This window comes from Athene cunicularia (assembly GCF_003259725.1).
Source record: "Athene cunicularia isolate RWA chromosome 1 unlocalized genomic scaffold, athCun1 chr1_part2, whole genome shotgun sequence".
Lineage (NCBI taxonomy): Eukaryota > Metazoa > Chordata > Aves > Strigiformes > Strigidae > Athene > Athene cunicularia.
In genome coordinates, this window is record NW_020799092.1 from 80,547,000 (window position 1) to 80,559,074 (window position 12,075).

Below are 12,075 nucleotides of genomic sequence, written 5' to 3' on the forward strand. Positions count from 1 at the left end.
CCCGCTCCCAGCCCCGGCCCCGCCACCCCCGCTTCCTCCCGGGCGCCGGTAGTTCGCTCCCCGCCCGCCGCCCGTTCACCGATACCGCCGCGGCTCCGGGGACGGGACTACAACTCCCGGCGGCCCCCGCGCCGCCTCTCCGCAGCCCCTCAGGCGGTGCCGCCCCGCTAGGCATGATGGGAGTTGTAGTTCCGCGAGGGGGCGTAATGGCGGCGCCGGGCCTTGGCGCTGAGGTGGCGCGAGGAGAAGGCGGGGGGGGCCGGGGGGAAGGGCCGGTCTAACGCCGCTTTCCCGCTGAGAAACAGGCGCTAATTGCCTTACTGGGTTTAGATAATGAACTTATGGCTCTGATGTGAAACCAAGCTCGGCTGAGGCCTGTGGTAGAGCCTCCTGGGAGGTCCTCCCGTGGTCTCCGGGGCTCCAGGCAAACCCCGCTGCAATCCCTGTCAATGGCACCGTGATGGTGCCAGAAACGCTGGATACCGAGGCAGCAAAACTGGGTCTGAAAAGCAATTGTGTGCTCGGAAGGAGATGAGGGCAACAAGGAGGGCCTGGGAAGGAGAAAAAGGAGGCAAAGGTGCACAAATGGTGGCGTTGGGGTAGCTTGGGGACCGTGCGGGTCCGACAGGCCCAGCAGCCACCTGCCGCTTCACAGGGAGAGGTGGAGGAAAAAATCACCAGTTTAGAGCCATGGACGAGGTGGTATTTGTGGACGTGAGCCACCACACGTCGCTGGGAGAGAAGGGCACTGCGGTGCTGGAGATCGGGTGAGAGGGTTATTGGTGTGGCGGCAAACTGCACCCAGAGGTGCTGCACCAACCGTCTGCAATGGTGTGTTTATTAATTTGCCTTCCTGACTGGGCACTTTGGCTTCTCTTGTCAGGATGAAGATGGTGTCATGTCAGTCACGCTAAAAACATGAATTAAAGCAGCACAACCACTCCCAAGGATGCAGCCCTGACATTGTGGACTCTCCAGACTGGTGTGGCCTTACGGTAGGGATTAATGCAGTGTCTATGGCACCTTCAGTTTTATTTTGTTCCTATTAGGTTGTGTTGGTGTCTTGTTACTCCTTATCCCTGGGTCCTGGAGTGGTTTTTTGCATTCTTACAGTTAGAGCAATTCATATTTTCTGCTGTTAACATATCACAGAGGTAAAGCATCTTCTAAAGTTATGTGGAGTGCCTTGATAAGCTTCTGTCAGTGCTGTCTTTATGTCCTAGCATCTGTCCGTGATCAATAGAAGCCGTATTGATAAAAAAGTGGGATTTTCATGCTGTAGATGTTTCATTTTGTTTTTAATAAAGTTTTGATCTGAATTAGACCCAAATCTTTTTTTTTTTTTTTCCTTTTAAATACCACAAGTGTGAAATCCCATGAGCACATTGCAAAAAACTATGGTGAGTCCAAAAATGAAGCACTTGTCCTTATGATTTCCAGCTCTTCAGGGAATGTGACAGCCTTGGCAGCTTCTCTGTTGCTAAAAGCAGCTAATGATAGGGGTGAAACTGCCAGGACTGCCCATTTCTTTTGCTCACTGTGAGAGTTTCTAGGCTTTTTGACACCAAGCTGGAGATCCCACAGTCCCAGACTCCTTACCTAGGGGCTGGAAACCCAAGGTGGTTGGAGCTATGGCTGAAAACCTGGAAATGATAGCAATGACACCCAGGAATGCTTGGGTACCTTGTGGGCTTTGCCTACAGATAGAAACCCCACGGTTTCTTGATAAAAACATCACAGACCCAAGGGATTTGGGGCCTCTCTTGTGATGTTTCCAGGAGTTTCATCTTAGGATATACCCTCTAGAAGGATGGTCAGCCAGAAAATAATGCTTTGGGAGTATAAACATCTGGGAGACCCTCTGGAAACCCCAGCAGTTTTTGTAGTTTGCAGAAGTTCATTGTTCCCCCATTTCACAAAACATTTCAGTGTTTTCTGACCTCACTCTAGGTAGAAACGTTTCGACTGACTTACTTGGTCTTCCCATCAGGTCCTTTTAAATGGTTTATGTATTATTAAAAAGCACCATGGCTCATTAGCAACAAACAAAGACGATTGCTCAGGCTTGCTGGCACTTTGTAACGTCTCCAGGGTTTCCTGCTTCCACATCCTCAGCTGTTGAACAGGTCAGAATGATCGATTTTTTCTGTTCCCTTCACTAATAAGCTTTTGCTACCTTGGGTGCTCACTTCTTCACCTTTCATTCGCTTTCTTTGTGCTTCAAAGGGAGCAGGGGACTGAGGTTGTTTTTCTGCCACAATAAATGTGCCGCACCTTGGTTCCTAAATGCATTAAGCCACAGAACAAATTGCTTCTTTTGAACTGCTCCAGTGTAACAGTAAAACCAAAATGTCAGCTCATAAAGCATTTTTGAGCTGTTCATTGTAGCCTGGCACCTCTGGGAGGGCAGTTTTGTCTGGGCTAGTGAGTACTTAACATCCTCTCTGATGTTATAACTGCGAGGTAGGTTGTGGGATGAATTGTCTGGCTGAGGAAAGTTCTCAGTCTGTCTCAGTCTCATGGCTTAATTCTTAGGGGATGGGGGCTCATAACACTGCCAAAACTTCTAGGTCACCTCAGCATGAGGCTAGAGATGTAGATGTTCCTAGACTTGCCTTTTCTCCTTTGTGTGAAGTGAGCTTGGTTCATCCCAGCTGTGATGCTGGACTAACATGCCAAGCTCCTTGTTTGCAGGTTGGTGTATTCTTCACAAGTGATCCCCATCACAGATGGAATATCTAAGAGTATAATTCACTCCCATTAAAAATTAAATCCATTCAAAATTCAGTTCACATTAATTCTATGATACTGAACTGAATGACAAAATAATGCCAGATATTAGGAAAAAAATTAATATTCAAAAAATACCATTTCAAAAGTAATTTAGAAATCAGTGTATCGAAGAGCGGACACCCAGTGATGTCAGTGTAAGTGTCTGATGAGCAAAAGTGATTTCTCAGCGCTCTCTCTCTCTACCAGGAGCGAGTACTAATTCGTGGCAATGTAGCCAAGTTGTCTTTCGGGCTGTGAATGGACAGCAATGCTCTTGAGGCCATGTTCTTGCAGTCAGGATGGTCTAAGGACACAGACAAGATGATGTAGGTTGAAATAATATAGCTGGAAAATTAAATAAGCTTTCAGCTATAAGGACAAAAGCTTTTCTTTACTGCCCAGGGCTTACCTGTTTTTTCCAACAACAGCAGATGCTCTAATAAAAGATATTACTTCTACCTACAAACATCATCTTGCTTCTTCCAGTGTTATTTTGACTTTCTTCAGAGATGGCTGAAATAAAACAAAACATGTTTTCACATCATGGAAACACTAGGGAGTCTGTTTCGGCATGAAAAGCAGGCTGGGGGCCGGGGCTGTCTTCTCAGTACAAATCTGTAGCACTTCAAGGTTTGAATAATCCCTGGCAGCATTTTGAGTTCTTGACTTCTGAAATGCAGTTTAAAACTAAATTGTGGATTCTTGGTATGCTGGGTGAAGGGGTTTGTGTTGACTTGCTGAATGCATCAGAAATCCTTCCGTCAGCTCTGCCCCAGAACCGCGTTGTGAGCGATCTTCCACGTGCCAGCAAGAAAACAAGAACAGGGAATTTAGGAAGCCAGTTTTGTTTAGTAGTTTGCCACTTGTCCCTGCCCCAATATGCAGACAGTCAGGCCTTGATTCCCCAGAGGATCTTAGATTTTTGGTCTTTGCTTGCAGAACAAATATAGTGATGGGGGAAAGCAGGCAGAGCTTCAAGCTCCTGCATGAAAAGTTGTCTTGTTTCATTTACAGAAAAACATGTTCTGAGCCTGTTAGGTATGGCAAAATCTGACAAAACACCAGGGACTTTGCCATTCTGACACAGGCAAAATCTTGTTTCTCAAAGTTGAGCTTCCTTGGAAAGACTTTCTTGCTCTCTTGTTTTCTAAAGCATGGCTTTTTCTGAGAAGTAAACGAATCATGTTCTTAATGCACGGGAAGCAAATCAATCAAACCGATCCTGCCTCTTTTCATAATCGATATGTATGCGACGTGTGCCAGGGAAAAGCAGGTAGCTCTAACATAAATGCTGATGTGCAGAGGCTATCGGGCTTCTGCTGTGCTTGGTCCACAGAGGATGCGAATCTGTCACAGAGCCATTATTGACCTTTGGCTCAGCTCGAAACTGTTTGTCCTTTCAGTGCTGCAAATGCCTATTCAAACCGCAGGGTATCAGCGGTGGCGGGGCTGTCACACAGGTATTGTGTGACTATCTCTGAAGTGGATCTGCCAAGGTAGCATGTTTAATTTAAGCATCTCTGAGACGGTGAATTCTGCAGTCCTGGCAGATTTTGAAAGATGCAAACAGAGCAAGCTAATGAAATGCCTGATTCCTAACTACATAAACTACGACTTATAAATAATTCATGATTTCACCTTAGATTTCACCTTTGGCTTCACCTTAGACTACTTCACCTGTGACCTTGTGGTCAGATGAAGATGCTGCTGGTAAAAAGAAGCTATTTATTATACTGAATTACTGCAAGTGGCGACATTAACAAGTTTTAATACATTTAAGCTCCACTTTGGCCTTCCTTTGTTTACCAGCATCTTTGGTCTGTCTGTGTATTACACTGTTGATTCAAACCTCTCCTCTCCCTACCAGTGATGGTGTCTCTGCTGAAATGGAGTGGTATGTGTCATCTCCAATAACAATGTTGTTATGACAGTGATAACAATATTCTTCATGGTGGATGTTCCAGAGAAGGGATTCAGACCTGACAAACTGGACTCTCTCCAAACCACATGGACTCATGTTTCTGTGTTCAGGGCATTTCCAAAGAATGAGAAAACTGGTAAAGTGACAGACTGTTGAGAAGTGAGTGGTGGTGGTGGTGGACTCACTGCTTTTTAAGTGGCATCTGACATGACCTGGACTTGACTGTTTTCTCTCTGCAGTTTTCTTACGAGACAAAATAAGATGACTCCTGATGAGTTATAGGTTTTGAGCACACTGAAGATCCACAGCGTGGGAGGAAGGTGCCAGGTTTAGGGTTTTGGTTGTAGTGTGGTTCAATAGCTCAGTTAAGTAGCAGTTAAAAAAGACACTCAGGCACGTACAAATTATTTCCTTGACCCGGCAAAGTGTCTTCTGAGGTGAGATACCTCATCTGGCTCCTCTCCTTTCCATTTGTGACCCTGCTCATGTCTGAATCAAATCCTGCTGCTTCTCCTACTGAAAGATGAAGAACTCCTGTGGTATTTGGCTGCGTGGACAAGACTGGACCTGTTTTCTCTTCCAAGCAATTGTTCCCTGTAACTGAATTCCCTGCAAGATAAAGAAGAGATTTTGAACCAATGACAGTTCTGACAAGTTGAGAAGGGATATGCAGAGAGTGAACTCGGATTTATTTCCAGTCTTTCATCACAAGCCTGTTCTGTGAAATAGTGTGTGGGCAAAAGAGGAAGTAGCACACTGGGTCTTACTTGGATAGCAACCAGTTGTGGGACTTGAAGTACAGGCTTTTACTGTTAGGGGAATTATTACCCTCACCTCTTAAAGCACCCATGAGCAAATGTTGTCATCCCATGGCCAAAATACCATTACTGAGCCCCTCCCAAAGTGCAGACCCTCGCAGCTTAACCTGCCATAGGTGAGGTTTAGCTGGATCCCCGCTGATATGAACTGGAAGCATTCGGGCTGTGGTGGTGAAAACATGCAGCTGAAGATGGAGACTTCTCACCTGCCCCGGATTTTCCAACATGAACTCCTCATTCACAGTCCTCAAACCTGACAGCACTTTTCCTCAGCAGATTATTACTGTTAATCTTATTTTATAGTGGGGACAGTTAAACTGCAGACGCAGAGACTAGGTCACACCAGTCGGGGCAAAGGAAGGGAACAGATCCTGGGATTTGGATTTCCCTCCTCCAGTGTTATGTATCACCACGGTAGGTGGTGGGAGAGCGGTGGTAAGGAATAGATCCCTTTTGTATGCCTGAAACCTAAACTCATCTAACCCAGGTGTCAACAAGTACTGTTGGGAGAGACAACTCATGTCCTAAAACAGTCTGCGCTGCCAGCCGCTGTCTTGTTGCTGTGCAGCTCTCCAAACCTTTCTATATCAACTCCTTCACCTTTGTTTTGGGAATGGGCAGCAATAGAAATTCAAGAAGTGCTACTCCACTTTCACCAGCTTTGTTTGAAATGTCCCCAATCCCTGGACTTTTACAGCTTTGGCCAGGGGAGGAGTCTTTAGCTTTTCTGTCGGGAAGCTTTTTGTGGTAGGCAGCTTTAAGTTTCCATTTCTTTTATGGTATCATGTCATTTTAAAAATAACTAAAATAAATCACTGATGTATTTTTAGATGCATTAGAAGGGGTAAGTCTCTATCCTCTCCTTAAATTGTCACATTCTTGGGATTATGTGTTCCATCAAAAACTTTCAGGCCCCCCAGATATTCCTCCCACTCCCTCCTCGGTGGATATTTTCCCAGCAATTTCAGTTATTTGCTAAATACATCGCATTTTAGCACCTTGCACATTTTCAGCTTAGCATTTCAGAAATGCTCACTGTTTCTCTGGATGGAGCAGGAGACATCCCTGCTGTCTCAAACATTTCATTTTCTGTGAGGTACGTGAGCTGGTTTTCTTCCTCATGGATGTTCCTCTGACATGCTCAGAGCCTGTCCCTTGCTAGTGTAAAGCAGCAGGGCTCCCGTGAGAAAGAAGAGATGCAAGAAACTGCTTTGCTGAGGATCTGGCCTCCTTTCTCCTCTATGTCACTTTTTAAACTCCCCCTTTTTTGTTTCCCTTTATTTTTCTCTGCCAAGTTTTACTTGGGTGATTTCCAAAGCAGAACTCCTTGATCAAGTAGTACTGGTGCTAGAACTGCCTGTGTGTGTTGCTACTTGTCAAAAATGGTAAAGGCTAAAACCTCCAGGCATATTTTGAGGGGAGATGGGGGGAAAAATTGGAAATAGCTGCTTTATTTTTTTTTCTTTTAGCTCTCTCCCCCTTCTTCCTCCTCATTCCTTAAGACTGTTAAACTTGACATCTCTTTAAATGAGCTGGAAGAACTTCAACCTGAAGCGCTTTTCCCTTTTAAGAGTCTCCCCACACTGGATAAGTCTCTCTATGCTTTAGGCGAGTGAGCATGACTTTCCACAGGTGATTGATGGGTTCTCATAGAAGTATTCTTTCAGTTAAATTAACCTAAACATGCAAAGACAAAGAAAAGAGAGATTTAATTTTTTTTTCTTTTTACTGTTTTTACTCTTGTATAGAAAGTGAATCAGAGTTATCTGTATCAAAATGTGGGCATGTTTTCTTCTCCTTTGGAGCCTAACATTTAACTAGGTTCCCTCCTTATGCTCCATGCTGATCCACCTTGCCCCTGGAAAGCGACACTCCAGTAAACTCAGCTTGTCCTCCCCCCTAAGCTGTGCCAAAACTCCCTCCTTTCAAATCTTTTCATATTTGCTATGATTTAAGACTGGGTTTGGCCCCCCTTGTGCCTTCAGGTGAAGAACTAATATACTATACCCTCAAGGCATCAGAGAATCGTTATCATTAAACATCTAAACTATGCATTCACCCCAGGTAGAGCTTGTTGCTTTAAAAACCTTTGGTGACAAATTGAAAAGGAATACATCTTCAGGTATTAAAGAGTTTTGCAAGCCTCAGCAATGCAGACCACGTCCCAGACCTTCCTTTGGTCAGTACTGGGGTTTCGGTTCAGTGCGTTGTAAATTGTGGACCCAAATTCACTTTTCCTTCAGTGAAAGCCAGGAGAACCATCACTAACATGTTTTTATCTAAGTATTGTGTCCATTTTTAATGTTTCTCCAACCTGTGTTGCTTCTGGCTCCCACATCATGGGAATTAGAGTTCTTCCCAACCTCAGGCTTTGGTTTCAATGCAGTGCAGGACATGTGGGATTTTGAAAATTGGACCTACCCGTCTATTTGGAAGAACTGTCATGGTCCAAGACCTTTGAAACCACAGCACACCCTGAGTAACATGACATGACTTCACGTGGGCTCCAATAAGGTTTTGGGAAGTTGTTCCAAGATCTCTTCTGAGAGGGCTAGAAACTTTCTGCTACTCTAAACGTTTTTTTCCCACGTGAAATATGCCCATGTCTGCTTCTCATCCATCTTTTCCTGTTCAATGCTCTTTCTTCCACTTCTTTGCTTTCACTGTCTCCACAAGTGTGTTCAGAGAATAGACCTTATTTATTGCTCCACCTGTGACTTTTGTTCACTGCTGCTATGGAGATCGATGACATATCATGCCACAGGATTGGGGCTCCTAGATTAGTGGATGGAAAATTTGTTCCCCTGTTAGCACAGTCCCTGGCACGGCTTTACCCTAAGAAAACTATCACACTCCCAAATAATGCACAGGTCCAGTCTGGGCAAAGGACCAGATAGTGTGGCTATGACTCCATTTTGGTGATGGAGTTATACAGATAATTTAGGTCTGTGGACAGAAACTCTATTCTATGTGTTGGCTGTGGGGCTAGAAGACATTTCCTTAGTCCAAGCATTGGCCATGGCCTAAGAACCTTCTTTAGTTGGCCAGGTCATCAATAATCTCTTGTTCTCCATGTCTCTGTGGGGATCCCAGTAGCTCATGGTGGGGCTGTGAAGCAGATGTCCTGCACTCCAGGGGAGCCCTGCAGCAGACCCAGCACATGTTTAGCCTTTCTGCAGGCTGGTATGCACAGGCTGTGGGGCTGGGGCTGTAACAGCTCAGCCAGGCTGCTGCAGCGAGGGCACGGGTTTCCTAGTGCTGTCATAACCTAAAGTCAAGAGGCCTTGGAGGCAGTAGATTACTTCAAACTTCATGAATACAAGTCAGGGTAGAAAAATGAAATGTTCTCTGGGCCCCCATTGACAAAATGATGTTGGTGTCTCAGCTGTTATTAGACCCAAGAGAATCTGTGCCCGAGAGAAAGGGCTGGGGAAGACCTGGCTCCATTTGCTCTGAGAAAATTCAATTTATTCTCTTGCTGCTCTATTGCCTGGAATTTTTCCGTGCCTGGATCCTGGGTTCACTTGTGTGAGTGAGGGTAATAAAAAGGGGCCATAGGCAGTCTAGACAGAGGTGGCCTCCTGAAGTCAATCAATCTTCATTAAACAGGCCAGATCCCAGCAGCTGGGAGATGAGCTAGGAGAGGAGCTATCTCCGTGTAGCACCACATTTAACCCTACAGCCAGCAGTACAGCAGCTCCTTTGTACTTTGTTTTACTGAAATGAACAATTTGAGGGTTTTTTCCTCTTTTTTACTGAGCAGTTATGGTGAGCTTTTGCACAGGTGAGGGTGAATGGATTATGGATGATCCTTGTTAGCCTCAAGATGAGAGGTAGAAAATTAGGAGAATATTTTGAAGACAGTGGGAAAGTTGGTGGGGTTTTCTCAGCAGGGCTGTGCTTGCTCCTAGCACAGGGCATTTAGTCTGCTCTCCCATTGTACATGAATTACAGTCTGCCCCTTGTCTCCTTGGCTAATGGTTCAACCCCAAGGGAAACCTATTTGCTGACCACCTGAAGGCTCAATCCCTAGCCATCATCTCTGACCCACATGGGAGGGAGCTAAGCTCAGCTCTCTTGTGGGCTTCTCTTAGCTGCAAAGGTCTCTGAGAAGGAGCTGATACCAGGCAGACACTGGAGATTTCCAGTGACTCTTTTGCATTTATTTCTGGGACAACATTGCATTTGCGTATTACTGGGTCAGGGTCTGGGTTGAACGTAGCTGCCCTCTGTATTAAGAGACGCTGGTGTAGATTTTCAGGTTCCTTCAGTCTCTCCATCAGCACAGGCACTTCAGTGTTTTCCAGGTTGTACTGTTGGTGCTTAAATGTTATTTCTGATCTTGCTGTTGATGTACAAATGAATGTTCCCAAGCCTTAGAAATGGCAGCAGTGATCCAGAGAAACAGGCAACATTTCTCCCAGATTAAAAAACTTTAATATTTTTTCTTGCATGAGAATTGAGTGGCAACAAATGAGACTAGCAGGATTGAGGTTGAAAACAAATGAAAGGACATAACATTTTCAGGCAGCATGTGGTAAACCTGTGGAACTCATTACCACAGGACACTGGGAGTGCTAAAAGTTTAAATGGCTTCCAAAGTAAGAAGATTCATAGAACAAAAGTTCATACAGGGTGTTGAAGTTAAATCCAGTTGATGGCTGGTCATGAGAGGTGTCCCCCAGGGCTGGGTGTTGGGGCCACTCCTGTTTAACATCTTTATTGATGACCTAAACGAGGGGATCGAGGGCACCCAGTTGGGTGGGAGTGTTGATCTGCTCAGGGGTAGGGAGGCTCTGCAGAGAGACCTGGCCAGGCTGGAGCCATGGGCTGAGCCCAACTGGGGGAGTTTCACTGAGGGCAAATGCCGGGGGCTGCCCTTGGGCCACAACCACCCCCAGCAGGGCTACAGGCCTGGGGAGGAGTGGCTGGAGAGCTGCCGGTCAGAGAGGGACTGGGGGGGTGAGAATGAGCCAGAGTGTGCCCAGGGGGCCAAGGAGGGCAACGGCATCCTGGCTTGTGTCTGCACTGGCGTGGCCAGCAGGGACAGGGAAGGGATCTGAGCCCTGTGCTCGGCACTGGGGAGGCCGCCACTCGCTGAGTGGGTTCAGTGTTGGGCCCCTCACCCCAAAAAGGCCATTGAATGACTCGAGCGTGGCCAGAGAAGGGCAATGGAGCTGGGGCAGGGTCTGGAGCACAGGTCTGCTGGGGAGCGGCTGGGGGAACTGGGGGGGTTCAGTCTGGAGAAGAGGAGGCTGAGGGGAGACCTCCTGGCCCTCGGCAACTCCCTGCCAGGAGGGGGCAGAGAGGGGGGATGAGTCTCTGGAGCCAAGGAGCCAGCGCCAGGCCCCGAGGGAATGGCCTCAAGCTGCCCAGGGCAGGGTCAGGCTGGCTCTGAGGAAGGATTTCTGTGCAGAAGGGGCTGTTGGGCGTTGGAATGGGCTGCCCAGGGCAGGGGGGAGTCCCCGGGATCCCTGGAGGGGTTGAAGAGTTGGGCTGAGCCAGCGCTGAGGGATCTGGGGGAGTTGGGAACGATCAGGGGGAAGGTCATGGTGGGGCTGGAGGAGCTTCAGGGGCTTTTCCAACTGAAATGATTCTGTGATTCTGTGAATGCAAAGATATTTCCAAGATGCAGTCTGTGCCTCAGAAAGTCTCTAAGCTATAGGTCACTGGAGCCTGGAAAGATGGAAGTCTCCATGTGCTCGTCCTGCTCTTACACTCTTGTTAACCATCTGATGTTGGCCATTGTAGGATGCAAACACTGCGCTGGATGCCCCGACCTAATACTGCAGCTCTCATGCCTTTCTTCATACTTTGCTCACAACATCTGCTGCCTTTGCATAAATATTTCACTGGCACCAGCTGCAGCTCTCTGGCAGAACGAGAGTCAGCAGGGTTGACTCTCAGCTATCTTAGTTTTCCCAGAGTCTGCAGGATTTTCAGTGTGTCCTCCAGAGAGGCTGGAGTTTTCATCTTCCCTTTTCAACCTCTATCTCAGTCTTTGGTGAGGCTTCAGAGGAGGAAGCAGTCTGAAATGCATTACAGGTGTGTGGGTTGCCGAATTTCAGATGCTCCCCTTTCATTTTGTCTCTTATGGACAAGGTAAGTGAAAATGGAAGAGCTATATTGTAGTCACTGTGGGTCACAGTCCAAAGCGAGGAGGTGAGATAATGTGACTCTTATTTTGATTCAGACTAGCGCAAAAAATATTGCAAAGGGGGAAAGTGATGGCTATTCTGTGTCTTGCTATTGTTTGTGCTGGAGTATTATACTGTGACCTTCTAATGAATTTTCATTTTGTAAATCCTACTTTTAGCAAAACATATTTGGAAAAGGGCAAAAAAGAGGAGATCTGTGAGGTCTTCTAAATATTCTTTGGGACGCTTGGATTCAGGAGATGTGTGATGGGTATGATGCACATTTAGGGATAATTTTCTCCCCCAGGTCCCCCCCCGCATTAGATTTAATCCTGCACCCTAAAATTTACAGGATAGATAAAATCTGAAGCGGGTGCTTAAAATCCCATATATAGGAGTGGCTCTAATTATTCTTAATGATCACTGG

The 12,075-nt window shown here is 46.4% G+C and overlaps 1 protein-coding gene across 1 annotated transcript in view; it reads left to right on the forward strand.

The window, feature by feature from the left end:
- The first annotated feature begins 11,521 nt into the window (after positions 1–11,521).
- Positions 11,522–12,075, forward strand: part of LOC113491400 (collagen alpha-1(VII) chain-like) — a 142,906-nt gene continuing 142,352 nt past the window's right edge. Inside the window, exon 1 of the mRNA XM_026868298.1 lies at positions 11,522–11,613. The gene's annotated coding sequence lies outside the window, so the exon portion shown is untranslated. The remainder of the gene's footprint in view (positions 11,614–12,075) is intronic.